The following is a 20,000-nucleotide window of genomic DNA, read 5'->3' on the forward strand; positions in this document are numbered from 1 at the left end:
GATCCCGAGGTCGTTAAGAGAATCCAGACATTAATGTATCAAAAATATATATGGCTTATTTGAATATGAAAAACACGTAAAAATGTGCCAAATTTATCATATATATATATATATATATATATATATATATATATATATATATATATATATATATATATATATATATATGACCCGATTTAGGTCGTATTAAGGGGGGTTCAACTTCACGTCTTGGGGAAACAAAGATAGAGACCATCCTCTTCGATGGCTAACACTATTATGAGAGAGGGTAGGATCATGTACCAATGATAGTCGAATTGTTAATTTTCCACAGCTGCTATATTCTATTTAAGCTACAAGGGCGGCCCTTAATTATCATTACGTTACTTTACTAATAAAAAGTACTCAGAGAAATGGTACTTGTTGGCACTCATACTGGCTCCCGTGACCTGAACGTATAGGTCTAACCACTCAAGCCTCCCAACTCTAACTGACAAAAAACTATGGGCAGTTCAAGCGCCCACCTTGGCCTTCCTATGCCCTGATCGATGATTGGCCGTTTTGACCCGAAAGTCTTATGAGAACCAATAGAGAGAGATTTTAGTGACGCTAACTTTTAACGAACATTTTTGAGTGCCAAGCCAAGCCAGGCCACATTTTAACCGTCTTTCCTTTAACAAAGAAGACAGATCTGTTGACATTCACTTATTCCACACAGTAACAACCTGACTGTGCTTAGCTCATCACTTAATATGACCCGATTTAGGTCGTATTAAGGGGGGTTCAACTTCACGTCTTGGGGAAACAAAGATAGAGACCATCCTCTTCGATGGCTAACACTATTATGAGAGAGGGTAGGATCATGCACCAATGATAGTCGAATTGTTAATTTTCCACAGCTGCTATATTCTATTTAAGCTACAAGGGCGGCCCTTAATTATCATTACGTTACTTTACTAATAAAAAGTTCTCAGAGAAATGGTACTTGTTGGCACTCATACTGGCACCCGTGACCTGAACGTATAGGTCTAACCACTCAAACCTCCCAACTCTAACTGACAAAAAACTATGGGCAGTTCAAGCGCCCACCTTGGCCTTCCTATGCCCTGATCGATGATTGGCCGTTTTGACCCAAAAGTCTCATGAGAACCAATAGAGAGAGATTTTAGTGACGCTAACTTTTAACGAACATTTTTGAGTGCCAAGCCAAGCCAGGCCACATTTTAACCGTCTTTCCTTTAACAAAGAAGACAGATCTGTTGACATTCACTTATTCCACACAGTAACAACCTGACTGTGCTTAGCTCATCACTTAATATGACCCGATTTAGGTCGTATTAAGGGGGGTTCAACTTCACGTCTTGGGGAAACAAAGATAGAGACCATCCTCTTCGATGGCTAACACTATTATGAGAGAGGGTAGGATCATGCACCAATGATAGTCGAATTGTTAATTTTCCACAGCTGCTATATTCTATTTAAGCTACAAGGGCGGCCCTTAATTATCATTACGTTACTTTACTAATAAAAAGTTCTCAGAGAAATGGTACTTGTTGGCACTCATACTGGCACCCGTGACCTGAACGTATAGGTCTAACTACTCAAACCTCCCAACTCTAACTGACAAAAAACTATGGGCAGTTCAAGCGCCCACCTTGGCCTTCCTATGCCCTGATCGATGATTGGCCGTTTTGACCCAAAAGTCTCATGAGAACCAATAGAGAGAGATTTTAGTGACGCTAACTTTTAACGAACATTTTTGAGTGCCAAGCCAAGCCAGGCCACATTTTAACCGTCTTTCCTTTAACAAAGAAGACAGATCTGTTGACATTCACTTATTCCACACAGTAACAACCTGACTGTGCTTAGCTCATATATATATATATATATATATATATATATATATATATATATATATATATATATATATATATATATATATATACTGTTTATTATCAAAATAGCTCTGCCATGGCATATCAGTCCCACAGGGGAATTCCTCTAATAATAAATATTTCACCCATGCAAAGAATCAAATATATGACCGATAAAAATAAGAAAATGAACATTACATATTTATCCCACACTTTAAACCCTTATCAACATCTACACCAGGATGACGACAGTGGCTGTGTAGAGAGTACGGATGTCACAGTATGGAGACAAGAGGGATATAAAAGAAAAACGCAGACCCAGAAAGGAGATACGCACTTATTACTCTACTCTCTGCATGCTATTATAGTATGTACTACTCGGTGGATAGAGTACGGATCGTGTTGGAGGCAGTACGGAGAGATTACGGAAGTGGCGTATACAACAAGGATTTTGCTAATCCGCTGGAGCATGCAATTACTTTTAAAATTCCGCTGTCGATACCGGCGGATCACGGCGGATTGGGCGGACATACACAAGTATGCCACAGACACAGTATGCATACAGTTGGCAACGGGTCCCTCGCGGGTCTCGGCAGATGCACTATCCTCATCCATCGGCTACATCCGTATATAGGTGTGATAGGGGTATTACAGCTAAGGGTGCTAAATGTCTAATGTTTACTCTTTATTTCCATCGGTAATAAGTTAGAATCCTTGGCTGGGCAGAAATATTTATCACTAATGGGATTTCCTTAAGTAAATTCGATATCAAAGAAGATTTGAGTATATATATATATATATATATATATATATATATATATATATATATATATATATATATATATATATATATATATATATATATATATATATATATATAACTCATAGGAACATGTGATGCCTAAATGCATTAAACCACAAAGACGAATGAAATTAATGAATGTATCTTCACTAGTTTTGACTCTGCAAAACATACACACGATATATATATATATATATATATATATATATATATATATATATATATATATACTGTATATTTATATATATGCATATATATATATTTATATATATATGTATATATATTTATATATACTGTATATTTATATATATGCATATATATATATATATATATATATATATATATATATATATATATATATATATATATATTTATATATATATGTATATATATTTATATATATGCATATATATATATATTTATATATATAAAATATATTTATACATACATACATATATATATATATATATTTATTTATTTATATATATAAAATATATATGTGTATGTGTGTGTGTACGGAGGTAATATGGGAACATGGGAATAGTAATCGATTTGTTGTGTTAACTCTAGAGCTATCCTCTGTTAGGCAAAACAAGTTAATATTAGCATATATATACATATATATATATATATATATATATATATATATATATATATATATATATATATATACATATATATATATATATATATTATATATATAAATATATATATATATATATACATATATATATATATTATATATATAAATATATATATATATATATATATATTATATATATATATATATATATATATATATATATATATATATATATATATATAAGCAATGCCAATGCACGTTAAAACACATAAGATTCTTGAACAACAAAGACCCACCGCAGATGCATATTTGGTAAATTACGAGAAGATTCTAATACTTTGAGAGACCCGGATCTATCTAAATACTACATTTTTCAAACATATATTTTCGAATTTTATGCAAAAGAAGGAACAGAACATAACAGTCTCGAGGGGAAAATTGTCTGCGAAGACGAAGCCTATGGTTATTTATGCAAAGTAATGCGAGGGTCACATAAATAGCTGGTGTGCTTTCGGCTTTACTTTTGATGTGGAATATAATTCATAAGATGCTGTACTTTATAATAGCTTCGGTAGTATTTTAGAGAGAGAGAGAGAGAGAGAGAGAGAGAGAGAGAGAGAGAGAGAGAGAGAGAGAGAGAGAAGTATGATTTGTTGAAAAAAAGTCTGGTTGATAGGTAGACTGCAGTATTTAGTCGTCGTTAAAAATTCTCTTCTATATTGTTCATCCAAACTGTTCTAATAAACATAATAACTTAAAAAAGAAGGTATTAGAAACGCCCAATAGTGGCCCATCAAGATGGAGTTTTAATATAATACAACGCACAAATATTTAAATATTTTCTCATTCATCATAAATGTAAATTATTTGGCATGTTTGAAAAATGGTAAACAAACGTATAATTTGAAGAACGATGATAGAATCGATTCCTACACGATATATTTTGTTGAAACTACTTTTACCGCTACTGATGAGAAAGTCTTCTAGTGTACTACAACAAAGGAATAATAATAAAAAACACTAAAAATACGAAAAATATGGACTTGATAAAATAGGTGTTGGAATTTTCTTCAAGCGTCCGATACTTAGTGAATGATGGTATTTATCAAGGGACGATTTGTTTTCAATCTAAACAAATAATGCTCCCGTACTTTAATTTCAGAGGATTTTTTAAGAACAAAATAATAATGTGAAAACTATCGCACTAGATACTTCTACAAAACAAATTGCCAATATCCTCAGGGACTAATGAACATGAGGTTATATGAACTAAATACTTCGGAATAATGTCATATATACTGTATAAGTCTAGAAAAATTAGATAATTGATGCATTAGACATCGTTATTTATCTAATATCACCCATTTACAGATATTTATCATTAGTTTACGAAATCTATATCCACTCATTAAAAAACATTTTAGCTAGCTTTCTCGTGTAACACATGAAGATAGCTTATTTCATAAAGTGCGCAGTATTCTTGTCTTAATAAACGAATTTAATCCCTTTAGCAAATAAATCTATAATAACGAAAAAGGGAAATTAATTTCAAATTTTTATATAATTTTCCAGCTTTTACCATCGAACACTCATTAAAAATTTCATTTTTCATGTATATATATATATATATATATATATATATATATATATATATATATATAGATAGATATATATATATATTATATATATAAATATATATATTATATATATACATATTATATATATATATACATATTATATATATAAATAAATAAATATATATATATATATATATATTATATATATAAATATATATATATATATATATATATATATATATATATATATATATATATATACTGTATATACGTATCCCTTTTTGAGTGAAGATACCTAAACGTGGTGAAAGGGTTTGTGAATCGACATGATCAACAAAGCTGAACTAGTCAGACTACCCATACTAGCCTGGTTTGCTGTGAGCAATCAAACAAAAAATCTCCAAATATTACCAATTCGCACTGACCGGCCTGGAAGCTTTTGTCCTAGAGTGGTGTAGAAACGTCTACATTTGATGTTGCTATTACTGTTGTTCTATAAATATATATATATATATATATATATATATATATATATATATATATATATATATATATATATATATATATATATATATATATATATATATATATATATCCAGCTAAAAGTCGCTCCCCTACGAGGGAGTGGCTACAGAGGTAACCATCAGCATACTATATATATTTTTATGTATGTATGTATATATATATATATATATATATATATATATATATATATACATATATATATATACAGTATGTATATATATATATACATATATATATACAGTATATATATATATATATATATAAATATATATATATATATATATATATATATATACTTACATAAAAATATGAAAATATGAGTATACTCATATATATATACATATATATATATATATATATATATATATATATATATATATATATATATATATATAATAACATATATATACGCGCTTCTTTAAACACTGTGCATCAGAAATGGCAAAAATAGTGTTAGGGACAAACGCTGGAAAAAATCTTTAACAAGTACTTGTCAAATGATGGCCATCAATTCAAGGACTGATGATATGAGTTGAGATATCTTGTAGCAAGTGATTAAATACTTGAAAGCTAGTCCTTCAAGGTAAGTATTCCGCTAGATAAGTCAAATGACATAATTCTTTGAAAACCTCTGTAAACTACAGCAAAAGCCATCGATGTCTTTAATCTTGTGAAATAGATCTTTGCATATGGAATGGCTCTTAACATACTGTAAGTGGGTGAATTTGCATTCATGGACTCAATTTCATGCTTGGAAATAAACAAGGTTTTGTTACTCTGGTGAATAAATGTGTTCCTCGTGTGGTCCTCCCTTTGTGTTTCATCATCATGCACTTTCTATAAAGATACTACCAGAAAAATTGAACTGTTTTATCATATTTTTTTTTTTTTTTTGCATGCATTAATTTTCATCAGAGGACAGGCATTGAATCACCGTCAATTTACTTCTTTTTGTGAAGAAATCGGAGATGAGCATGCAATCTTCTTTACCGCACAGAAGTGAGGTGGCATTCCTACGACAGTATACTTACACATATCTTTGATCTTCATGAAGAAACTACAGTTTCTTAGAAATAAATGCAGTGAAATTCTGACCAATTCGAAAATAGGGAATATCGTTTGTCTCTGGCATATCTAGCAAATGTATTCACACACTTCAATGGACTGAATGTGTCTAAGCAAGGAACAGGGATGAATATGAGAAATGATTGAGAAACGTTATCTGCCCGCACCGAGAAACTTCACAAATGTAGATAAAGCAAACTGAAAAGGGAAATTTTGCTAAATCCCCTTCTCTTGAATAGTCTGCTAGTGCTGAAGATGTGCTGCCCATTGTGAATGAAGTAAAAGAACATTTGCAAAAACGGTTTCAGTAAAGCCAAGGGTATTTTTACTTTAGAAGATTCTGTGTAACAGTGATGGATAAGAGATCCTTTTTTTCAACTCTGATTCCATGGATGATAATGATATCATAAGAGATGATATAGTCATTCTAGTGGAATAACAGACCAGTAACAAAATTGAAAAAAAAAAAAAGTTTGAAAAATGCAACTGGATATGTTTTTGTGTACATAACTCAAAACACTTCCACGGTTAACAGGGAGAGCTTTGAAGGTTCTCGTGCCATTTACAGCTGCATACTTTTACCAAGCAGGTTTGGATAAAAGTGATAACATCCTCGTATGTAAAATATTTTCAAAGATATAACCTGGTTTTATCATCATCACTACTAAAGAACAACGAAAAAAGAGGCACTAAAATGTGTTGGTGTGCACTATATAGTATCATTCATAACTATTGTTATAATGTGCATTCATAGTATCTTACTAATTGACACTTATCCTTCGAAATCCGTTCAGTAATTGAATACTCCTAATGATTTCTAAGCAAGGTTTGTGTCACTTAACCTTGCCATATGTTTTTATTGTACTTAAAATGGATGGGGGTACAAGAAAATGTTCTGAGGTAATAAGTGGTATGGATATTGAAAAAGGTTAAGAACCAGTCTTATATCATAATATAATATCTTGATCAAACGTCTGTACCATGCTGAAAATAAGTGCTTAAGAACGATTAACTATGAAACGTACCATTACAGAGCAATACACAAGCTCTGCCCTGTATTTAAGAGGTATTTGACACGTAGTATCTTTTGCATAATTTTCTGTTTGACAGTCCTTAAAATGTGGTTTTCTTGGTGCTGACATGCGGTTTTTTTTTTTTTTTTTGCGTTGTGGCATACCAATCAGTTGTTACAGGCTAGGGAGGGGGACAATTTATTATGAAGTGGGTGGGGCACCTGCATGAATGCCCGTGAGATGCTATATTAACGGCCACTTAAAACATGCCAGGCTGCTTTATGTATTCAGGGATGACTCGTAATTTTATAAAGCTGAACCGTTGTAACTCTTTTCTACTTATATTTATTACTATATTGTCGGTTATCTTTGATTGTATCTAAATAAAAGTCTATAACGATAAATATCAAATTTCGTTGTGTATACTTCGGAGTGTGTGTAGTTTATTGCGTAGCGAAGCATAAGCGCCATGCACATTATTATTATTATTATTATTATTATTATTATTATTATTATTATTACTTGTTAAGCTACAACCCTAGTTGGAAAAGCCGGATACTGTAAGCCCATGGGCCCTAATAGGGAAAATAGCCGAGTGAAGAAAGGAAACCAGGAAAAATAAAATATTCTAAGAACAGCAACAACACCAAAACAAATATTCTCTATATAAACTATAAAAATTAAAGAAGAGGGAGAGAAATAAGATAGAATAGTGTGCCCAAGTGTACCCTCAAGTAAGAGAACGCTAACCCAAGACAGTGAAAGACCATGGTACAGAGGCTATGACACTACCCAAGACTAGAGAACAATGGTTTGATTTTGGAGTGTCCTTCTCCTAGAAGAGCTGCTTACCATAGCTATAGTCTCTACTACCCTTACCAAGAGGAAAGTAGTTACTGAACAATTACATTGCAGTAGTTAACCCCTTGGGTGAAGAAGAATTTTTAGATAATCTAAGTGTTGTCAGGTGTATGAGGACAGAGGAAAATGTGTAGGCAAAGGGAAAGTGAATCATAACCAGAGAGAAAGATCCAATGTAGTACTGTCTGGCCAGTCAAAGGACCCCAGAACGCTAGCGGTAGTATCTCAACGGGTGGCTGGCGCCCAGGTCAACCTATTGCCTACTATGATATTATTATTATTATTATTATTATTATTATTATTATTATTATTATTATTATTATTTGCTAAGCTACAACCCTAGTTGGAAAAGCAGGATGCTATAGGCCCAGAGGCCCCAACAGGGAAAATAGCTCAGTGAGGAAAGGAAGAAAGGAAAATAAAATATTTCAGGAAGAGTAACAACATTAAAATAAATATTTCCTGTATAAACTATAAAACTTTAACAAAACAATAGGAAAAGAAATAAGATAGAAGAGTGTGCTTGAGTGTACCCTCAAGCAAGAGAACTCTAAACCAAGGCAGTGGAAGACCATGGTACAGAGGTTATGGCACTACCCAAGACTAGAGAACAATGGTTTGATTTTGGAGTGTCCTTCTCCTAGAAGAGCTGCTTACCATAGCTAAAGAGTCTCTTCTACCCTTACCAAGAGAAAAGTGGCCACTGAACAATTACAGTGCAGTAACACCTTGAGTGAAGAAGAATTATTTGGTAATCTGTGTTGTCAGGTGTATGAGGACAGAGGAGAATATGTAAAGAATAGGCCAGACTATTCAGTGTGTATGTAAGCAAAGGGAAAATGACCGTAACCAGAGAGAAGGATCCAATGTAGTACTGTCTGGCCAGTCAAAAGACCCCATAACTCTCTAGCGGTAGTATCTCAACGGGTGGCTGGTGCCTTGGCCATGATCTTGCCCAAGCCCGAGAAAAGCAACAAATATTAGGAGTTCTCGTTATAATAATGTGTTATTTTCCCTTCGTTTTGTAGATTTTCTACGATAATCACATTTAAACATCAATTTAAAACAACCAAGGTGAAGGAACACCATAATCACTTTTTAAGACCCACGTCCTGAAATAGGTTTAATACGGAATATTACAGCTCAATAGATCAAATTGGAAAGCTATTCGTAGTTACTTTCAGTAATTGGGAAGAGAGAGAGAGAGAGAGAGAGAGAGAGAGAGAGAGAGAGAGAGAGAGATTTTGGATGTCTCAAAGACGTTTTACTCCATCCACGGAGACTACATTTGCTCTTGAGTATAGAGATTTAGAGAATATTCATTAATATACAATCAAGCTGAGGTAACAATAAAAAATATAAAACGAGAGAGAGAGAGAGAGAGAGAGAGAGAGAGAGAGAGAGAGAGAGAGAGAGAGAGAGAGAGAGAGAGAGAGAATTTGTTCCAACAGTTAGAAAGAAAAAGTTAAGAAATATTTCATAGACAGTGTAGATATTAACTTACGAACAGCATGAACACCTTGTTCAATAATATGCGCTCTGAGAATAACTACACATCAAACTGCAAGCGCCAACGCCTTGCAAGGGACGCACCAGCTGAGTATTTTATGTTCATGAAAGAAGACCTCTTACTTGAAGATCGTGTCTAAGTTCAGCAGGGGAAGTCAAATGATTCTCTTCATTAGCCACTGAACTACAGAGTTCCAAACTCACAAATCAATTTGACACTATTCGACTCATCGTGTTTGCTTTGCTAATAATTTTGACAACGCTTGATAAAACGTAGTTGCATGATTTTTTTTTATAATTCTGACCATCCTTTACATTCAGATCCTGTTCGTAATACTAGGCATGCAGTTAATTCTAATAGTCAGGCCTTCTCCATCATGAGGCTCAATACTTCACAGTACTCTAGAAGTTTTATTCCAGCTGTGATCAAGGTGTGGAATGATCTTCCTAATCAGGTAGTTGAATCAGTAGAACTTCAGAAGTTCAAAATCGCAGCAAATGTTTTTATGCTGAACAGGTTTACATAAGTCCTTTAATAGTTTATATATCATATTTCTTTTTTAATTTTGTTAATTTTTTTTAAGATGTTTTATTCCAATTTTTAATTACTTCTTATATCGTTTATTTATTTCCTTACTTCCTATCCTCAATGGGCTATTTTTCCCTGTTGGAGCCCCTTAGGCTTATAGCATCTTGCTTTCTCAACTAGAGTTATAGCTTAGCTAGTAATAATAATAATAATAATAATAATAATAATAATAATAATAATATTCTTCACGATAATCACAGAAACATCAACACTAGCCATTGTGTTAGGAAGATACGCACTAGAACTAATCATTACTTCTTTTTCTTTTTCTCTTCCTTCGAACCCCAAACTTGTCTTCTCTTCTTTCGCTTTCCTTCTTCTAAGCCGTTACTAATGGAAAGTCTAAAGGTCGAGTTATGAAGTCATCTGTTGCACAATAGCTTTGCAACATCCAGTTTCTTGCAGAGTCATGAGTCGATTGTCCCTTCATATTCAGCGTAATGAACCATATAATGCTGTCTTAAAAGGCACGAGAAGAGTTGTTGGTATACATAACACGCCATGAAAGAAACTGATCGAAAAAAAGGCTAAAAATGTCTTCTCTCCTGTTGGATGCTTTTGTTTTGCCAAGACAAAAGCTTTTCTTAATGAAAACCATTTCTTGGAAAGACAAATAGTTCCTTGTGCAAAGAAAATGGTCTGGTCTGGACAAAACGACCCTTGCCGTCCTGGAAAATAGTCATTTTCGTAATTATACTCTGACTGCAACAAACGACTTTGCTGTTGACAAACAGTTCGCTTTGCCGTACACTGGTGCACACATTTACGTGCGTGTGTGAACGCAACCTACCTTAGGCTGTGACTCACATTTTGGAATAAATTCTGGAAGAAAGTAACTTCGAAAGACATCTTGACATCTTCATGTAATAAAGGGAGCAAATGTCAAACGAAATATTTCTACCATAATAAGAGTTTCGAAAACAGATCAGAAACACCGTTTGCATCTTTTTTTTTTCTTTTGTACTGTAACTTGCCCTTAAAAGAAACGAAAACCGCGTAAATTGGGCATAATTTTTAAACTGAAACATTCGCTGTATCAAATTCTTTTGGAACAGACATAAAACGGCAATCTAGTTGAGTCACTAACAGTTCTCAAAGATTAGATAAGAAATAAGTTGTAGATTAGAAAAGAGCTACTTATTTTCACTTTCAGGATCTAGAAAACACTAATACTGTATACCAATGATCCCTTAAAAGCAATTCATCTAGTAGTTGTTATGAAATGAATGGAGTGTACTCAAATCCATTATCTTCCGGAAGACCTACGAAAACAAGAAAAGTAAAAAAAGGAATAAAGTGGAAAATGGAGGAGTTGCATTGAAGGGAGAGAACTACAGGTCCAGATTCCCGACTAAGTCATAATGTTTAAGGTATGTTTTCTTTTAACTGACTGTGAATCCTCTAGAGCTAGCTGGTAGTCTGTGGACTGTGGCAACTACGTATTAAGGTATATATCTGGAAACACAGCAACTTTTATAAGGAAAACAGGCTGATATATATATATATATATATATATATATATATATATATATATATATTTATTTATATATACATATATACACATTCATATACATAGGCCTATATACATATATACACATATATACATACATATATCTCTCTCTCTCTCTCTCTCTCTCTCTCTCTCTCTCTCTCTCTCTCTCTATATATATATATATATATATATATATATATATATATATATGTATGTGTGTGTATGTGTGTATGCCTTATGGTATGAATTTTTAAACACAAAGCACCTTCACCTATAGGTGGTTGCTCAGGAAACTCGAGATAACTGTTACTTGACATTAACACTTTAAAGTCTGGATTAAACTTCCACAACATTATTCACAACATAAACCAGTCCACAAAGCTCATCACTATGGCGTCAAGCCATCATACACACTACGCCATTCACTCCCAGGGGCCTCGTCATAATTTGTTTAGTGTTAATGACAGGTGATTCGTAACAATCTTTTGAGGGGAAAAAACAAACCAGATTTGTCAATGCAAATGATGATAAATTGCACATTGCCAACAGGCACCTGTGCCCTTGACGAGTGAGGCGAGTTATATTTGAAAGCATTTCCTCTCCTTATAAGAAATAAACATCGCATTCTTAAAACCACTCTTGAGAATCAAGCATTCAAAATTGGTTATGAAACATATTCCGTGATATGAAAGTCAACTGAAATATTCAGAATACCCAAGCGTTAAAATTCCTTACCTAGAATATCAAAAGCATTTTATAACAAGTATTATGTATGTATATATATATATATATATATATATATATATATATATATATATATATATACACATATATATATATGTTATTGACTGCATTAATTTATACTTATAATGAATAGATAATAATCCCAGCGGCGTCCAAAAATCGAAGACATCTTGAGTGCCAAACCAAGCTTCAATTAGTTCTTAGATAACAGAAAAAAATGGCTTTACTTTTCTGAATTGTTTATCATTTGGTCTCGACACGTCTTTCGAAACATTTTTCTTACGTGACTTTTCATCAAAACTACATTGTTTGAACAATGGAAAAACAAATTAATATAATAGAGAAATGTAAACTCGGTTCGTCCGAAGAGATTCTGTCCTCGATATTTGGACACGACTAAGCTACTGCCTATTTATAAAACACACATACACACACACACAAATATATATACTGTATATATATATATATATATATATATATATATATACTATGTATAATATATATATATATATATATATATATATATATACATATATATATATATATATATATATATATATATATATATATATATATATATATATATATATATATATATATATATTTCACATATAAAACACTAGACAAAATTGACTTATTTTTTTCAGATTTGTGCTAGTCGAGTAAGAAAAGACTCGTAATTGAACTACATAAGGTATACATTGTGTTGCTCTACAATTTCTTGTTTCCAATTTGGGAGAGCTGATAGATGAAATTATGACCCGTAAACTGTATTTATACGTAAGAAAATGAATTTATGTACACATATTGTCTTTAATATTTTCTTTTTTTTAAGTATGAGATTCTTTTGATTAGAACTGGTTTTTTTTTCATAATTTAATGGTCCTTTTGGCTTGTACAGTATCATTTATTTCACATATTAAATAATAATAATAATAATAATAATAATAATAATAATAATAATGATACCTTCGTCATTACCGTTCTTAACTATCTGGTTATAATAAGAGAAGAGATTTCAATCCTACCTAAGATTTACGAGAATCCTCGGGTACCTATGAATAAAGCAATTAATTTGGCGAAATCAGAATTCTTAACGAAACATTCAAATGGCCGAATTAACATGCAACAACATGGACGGGACGTCATAAATCATATATTGGGAAATGTTGCAGGGACCTGGCGTTGCAGGGGATTATTTATGGCACCCTAATGGATCTTCAATGATGCACACTCTAGCACTTAGCAATTTCTTCGCCTGATAATGAAAGAACCGATATTCATCGCTAAAGTCTTATCTCAAGTTGATATCGGCGGTTTCTTTCCTATTGGAATTTTGCTGAATTTGTTTCAAAAAGTGTTAACCGCCGCTTCTTAGTCGAGAGTCAGATGTTATTATTGTTGTAATTTAACGTCAGTTAAATTATTGGGATATTTCTTATTGTTGTAGCGTGTTGTTTTCCTGTTATTTACTTGATATCTGGATGTTGTGATTGCAAGTAAGAATGGATTTTTTATGGGGTTTCGTCATATTCATTGTATCATTATTATTCCTAATAGCCAAGCTACAACCTTGGTTGTAAAAGCAGAATGCTACAAGAGCAGGGGCTCCAACAAGGAAAGTAGCCCAATGAGGAAAGGAAATGAAAGAATAACAAATAATCTATATATAAGTAATGGATAAAAAATCTAAAATATCTTAAGATAGAAAATCTAAAATATCTTAAGATAAAAAATCTAAAATATCTTAAGATCAGTAACGCCGTTAAAATAGATCTGTCGTATATACACTATGAAACGAGACTCAAGTCAACCTACTGAACATAAAAGAAAAAAAAAGATATAGTGCAAGTTTAAATTCTGAAGTTCCACCGATTCAACAGCCAGAACAAGATCACTCCACAATCTGACCACAGTTGGAATAAAGGTTCTATAATACTGGGTGGTGTTGAACCTTAAGATGGAGGATGCCAGACTGCTAAGAATTAACTGCATATCTAGTACTACGTGCAGGATGGTACAGTCTTGGAAGATGTGAATGTAAAGGATAGTCAGAATTTAAAAAGAAAATTATGCAACATGCATAAAGAACTAACTGAACGATAGTGACATGGATTAATATCCAGATTAGGAATGAAGAAGTTATTATCATTATTATTTACATCACTTCATTTTATAGTTTTCGTCATACTTCCCTAATAATCAGCAATAGTATCCGAATTTGATTCAAGGATGAAAGGAGCACTTGATGCATATTCCTGCGAGTCTCAATGTACTTATCTTGAAAAGATATAAAAATCCTAGTAGTGTAATCTACCCTGCCAGGTGGCATGTTTGGTGAAGAAATTCTTACACTAAACAACTTTATCCTTAAAGCCTTATTAGAAACTGGAAGGGCAACCTCCTCTGAAGCGACCACAATAAATCATTATCATTAACAAGTAAGTAAGTAAGTAAGTAATAATAATAATAATAATAATAATAATAATAATAATAATAATAATAATAATCAGCATCATTATCATCATCCAACTCGATTACCGAAGGAGAATCGGTCTTATATCTCCAAGAAATGGAATACACTTTTCTGTAGAATTACATATTCAATAAAATCAACAATAAGTGCTGAGAAAAATAGGCGACTAATACGGTTTAAAAAAAAAAAAAAAAAAAAAAAGATAATTAGCGTAAGATCTGAAGGTTTATATTCATTTCACGCTTAAATATTCTTAATACAATTATTGAAGATAAAATAAATACATATAATTTGCATGCAGGAATATTTACTGTATATGTAACCATTAAGAGAGAGAGAGAGAGAGAGAGAGAGAGAGAGAGAGAGAGAGAGAGAGAGAGAGAGAGAGAGAGAGAATTCCTTCAGCGTCCATTCCAAGTAGTGTTACCTAACATAATCCCTTCCGAAATGCACTAACAATTTCATCATGTCCATCTCAAAGGCCGTCCTGCATACGAATTGCAAAAGTGCAGTGACTCTGACATTTAATAGCCGGATTTGGCGATGATATTTTAGGTACGGATGGCTGATAGAAAAAAAGAAAAAGAAAAAAAAACTGCCTACAGTTTATACGTATATTCATATCGGCGCCCACATCGGATAAAGAGGGTCGATCTCGATCCTAAAAATGAAAAATAGTTTTAGAATATAAGGTTACCACCCTGGCTGGGTACATATGATATTACTGAAGCTTTCAACAAACCATGGCGATCCAGTACACGCTGTAACGGGTCATTATGAGGCTCAAAGGGTCTGGTAATGAATATCACAGGAGACAACCTTTCCTAAGATGTGAAAATCTAATATCTTTTTGAATAAACAAAGTCGTCCACGAGGGACCTTTGAGAGACGCCAGGAAGAATCCTACTTAGCTCATTCGATTTTGCCAGGCATCTCTAATGGTGGATGCTTAAGGAAGTCCTCAGAGGAATGGGATGCTTCGATACAAATCAAGGAGGAGAAAAAGTATATTATGGGCAATACTAAATATATCTTGAATACCTCTGCTGTTTCTTGCAATAAAAACATAACTACAGTATTTTTGCTGTTATCAAATAATGTCTACAACTACATTTAGATTAAAATATATATTCCTAAATGTAAGTAGAGTATTATTCATACTTTCTGAAAATAGGATGCTTTCTTGAAACATACTCGTTTCCATTTTTATATTGAAATTGTCAATTGAATACTATATGGTATGATATATGACAAAAAAAGAAAATGAGAGAGAGAGAGAGAGAGAGAGAGAGAGAGAGAGAGAGAGAGAGAGAGAGAGAGAGAGAGAGAGAGAGAGAGAGAGAGAAAAAATCATTATGCAACTTTTCCTTAAGAAAACAGACAAAAATTTCCACCAGCAGTAACTTGGAATCCGAGATGTCTGATCCGTGTTAGAATAACGAACTGGTATGTAATACAAAAATTCCCGACACCATTGTTCGATGGAGGAGCCGAATTCCAGAACACCGGGTGATTGCTTGTCACTCAGTTAGAAATAGTATCTGTCTTTCTCTCTCACCTGCATGTCCATCTATTTCCATGTGCCTTTAACCACATCCATTAGACGGAGATTCAAAAGACAATGCATAAGTATTCGTTTATCTTCATAATTCTCTCAACTCATTAATATTTTAATTTTCTTTCTCCTGTTCTAATTTTTCCAAATTTTCCTCTCTATCCTCCTCTTGTCCTGTTCATCCAGGTGGCGATTGAAATTCTGAGGCCTACACCTGCCCTCCATGCAGTCACCTTGAGAAATAAGAGGCTTGAATACCTGTTCCTTCTTATCTCACACACCTGCGGGATGACCACAAGCGATAAGCGGTGGAGGGAGGCAATAGGACCTCCCTAATAGCTTTAAGGCAGAAAGGCGGAAATTATAGAAGTGGTAGTTCTTTATAATGGTATATATATATATATATATATATATATATATATATATATATATATATATATATATATATATATATACACACACATAAAGAAAAAGATTTATACAAAAGTTGAACAACAGTTTACTATCTAAGCCTATAATTACGCGTTAATGTATGTATTTTTTTTATAGGATATACGCAGCATCCTATATTTCATGTGTATAGGCTGATTAATCTATGGAATCTGGGCCATATGACCAAAGGAGACAATTCAGCCCCGAGGTAAAGTGGTTGATCAGTAAAATAAAAAAAAAATAAAAAAAAGGAAGCGATTACAGAGATAAAGAAAGATAAAAAGAGGCTTAAAAAGTGGAGCAGATGGGCCCAAAGAGATGCTTGTACTGTAACTATTAATCCTCATCTACAAACGTCAAATATGTGAGCTGAAATAAAGTTACCCACTTCTTTGCTGTACTACTTATCTATTAATAAATTCCTTTTCTGAACATTCAGACCAAATATGGTTCGGTCGGCTGTGAAATATATAGTAGAAATTAGTTGATAAATTTGGAAATAAACCATTTACATAGCCGTATTATAAAAAAGAAAAAGAAAAAAAAAACAATACGGCAAATAGGGACACGGCAAATAGGGACACGACAAGCTCTAAGAGATATAATGAAAAAAAAAAGATTACTTTTACTCTCCTGAATAATATTTTTCTTATAATTTACATAAATCCCTTACCGATTAGGACCTATCCCGTTATCTTGTTTTCAATTCATTCTTGTTTTTTTGTCTATATTATAATATGCATCAACAGTTCTATTAGGGTACAGATCTTGTCCAATAAGAATATGCTTTGGATACTAGAGAATTAAATATCGGTGAATTAAAAAGACATAATAAAATAAGACGGAAATTGAAAGGACTTATCTGCAAGCTTTGTCCCAAACAGACCTAATGATTAAGAAAAACACGCAGAAGATTTTTCTACGTATTTTCAAAGATTTCAGAATATCTTTCAGTCTTCCATGAAGTGAAGAGGGACGGGGAAATTCAACGCTCTGATAGTAAGTGATCTCCGAGAGACAGGTTTCTTTAATAATGCAAGGACGATAGAGAGAGAGAGAGAGAGAGAGAGAGAGAGAGAGAGAGAGAGAGAGAGACTAGATATGTATTGCATCAGACGAAACCAATCTATTTTACAGATATTATCCAAAATTGCTAACTGCTCGACAAAATAAATAACCATCTTATCGACTTGACGTTTGATTTAGGTTCATTCGAAAATTATCATAGAACTCTTACTGTAATAAAAAACGATGCAAGATAAAATATAAAAAGATTTAATTTATTAAGATCCCGTTTGTAACGTTCCTCTCGTGTCACAAAAGATTTTTCTTCCAAATACGGAATCTTGGGATCAATTCTAATTGAATATATCAAGATGGGGAATGTTATTTTGATCAAGCGTCTAAAACAATAATAGGAATTTTAACACAAGGGAAAAAATTGTCTCCATACCCAAGCCGGTTCTAAATTCAGGAAAGGTTAAACAGAGGTCTAACATCCAAACTTATAAAAACTAAACCGCTTAAGCATACACCAGATTTCATACGAATTCCTTCCAAGGAGAATGGGTCATGATGAGATGTGCGAAACGCTGCAGTGGTTGAAAAAACAACGCTACGTTAAAATGTTTTCTCTCCTTAAAAAATAACACTTTTGTTGAGATAGCGCATCTCTACATATACCTAAAATAATCAATATATAACTTGATAAGTACCAGTACGCAAGACTGTATTTATTTTGTTCTGCCTTATAATTCAAATTTCTTATCATCCTTTCCTATATTGTTCAATATATAACTATATCACCCGGTCATTTTAAGATAATCTAGTCTGTCGTATACGTTCTTTTTATATTGTACACCAGAGTAACTTTCTTTATTAATCCGCCTTGCTGCCTCCATCTTTACTTCACTAAGAATATTGCTTTTACGACCGTAAGTTTCTTACAAAGCAAGGATTTATCTGCCATAATCGCTTTTCCTGCAATTTATCAAGGGGAAGTTTTGTCTTCATTATCATCTTTTGTCGTCCACAATAACAGCTGAAGTCATTACCTATGCAAGACGTATGGCATTCGTATTCATTCTTAATAACTTCCAAGACGTCCCTGGTTCGAGGCAAGATTTCTCTGGTACGTGCGATAGGTCACACTGCAAGACGCGTGCGTCATTCGGACACCGTCTGGCATAAACAAATGCAAAGTAAACTGAAGGTTTTGTGAATGGAATACTTCCATAGATAAATTGGCCTTTCTACTACATGGAGGAAACGGAGAGAATAAAATGAAGCTGTAAATTCACTTTCTGCTTAGTCATAAAAATAGTCGGTCAATATATCTCGCTATCTCCTGCTGTCTATCCACCTATCTATATCTTTACCTGATCGAGAAACCCTGACACTCCCAAAAAACACACAAACCCACACAAGCGCACATAATTGGCTGTGACTGTAAAGTCATCTTACGGCTGAAGATCATAATCTCTGATGCTTTGACTTGGAAAGCATGACAATCTTACTATCTCTCACTCTTTCTGTCTATTATGTTCTATGATACGGAGACAGGCACACAAACGTCTTCATATGATTGACCGAGATTGTAAAGTTAACTGACGATAGGAGATCATTAGCTCTGATGCTTTGATATAAAAAAAACAGGCCTTTCTCCCCCATTCTTCATGACGTACGGATTGCCAAACTTAAACTTACAAACAAAAATACCTGGCTGAGATTGTTTTCATCGTACGAGAAACCTAAATACCAGATACTAAAAAAAGGGGCAATCAGTTCCTCACCCTCTCCCACAAAAACAAATACAATATCAAAAGAGGGAACAATGGTGATTGATTGACAGGAAAAAGCATCGAGCGTCAAATAACGATTTCCAGTGGATAGGTAATGAGCGGCTTTTAAAATCAAACATTTTG

General features: G+C 33.0%; 1 long non-coding RNA gene across 1 annotated transcript in view; it reads right to left on the reverse strand.

The window, feature by feature from the left end:
• LOC137630240 (uncharacterized) overlaps positions 1-20,000 on the reverse strand; it is a 106,607-nt gene that overhangs the window by 86,361 nt on the left and 246 nt on the right. The gene's annotated exons all lie outside the window — the stretch shown is intronic.

This window comes from Palaemon carinicauda, chromosome 38 (assembly GCF_036898095.1).
Source record: "Palaemon carinicauda isolate YSFRI2023 chromosome 38, ASM3689809v2, whole genome shotgun sequence".
NCBI classification, from domain to species: Eukaryota; Metazoa; Arthropoda; class Malacostraca; order Decapoda; family Palaemonidae; genus Palaemon; species Palaemon carinicauda.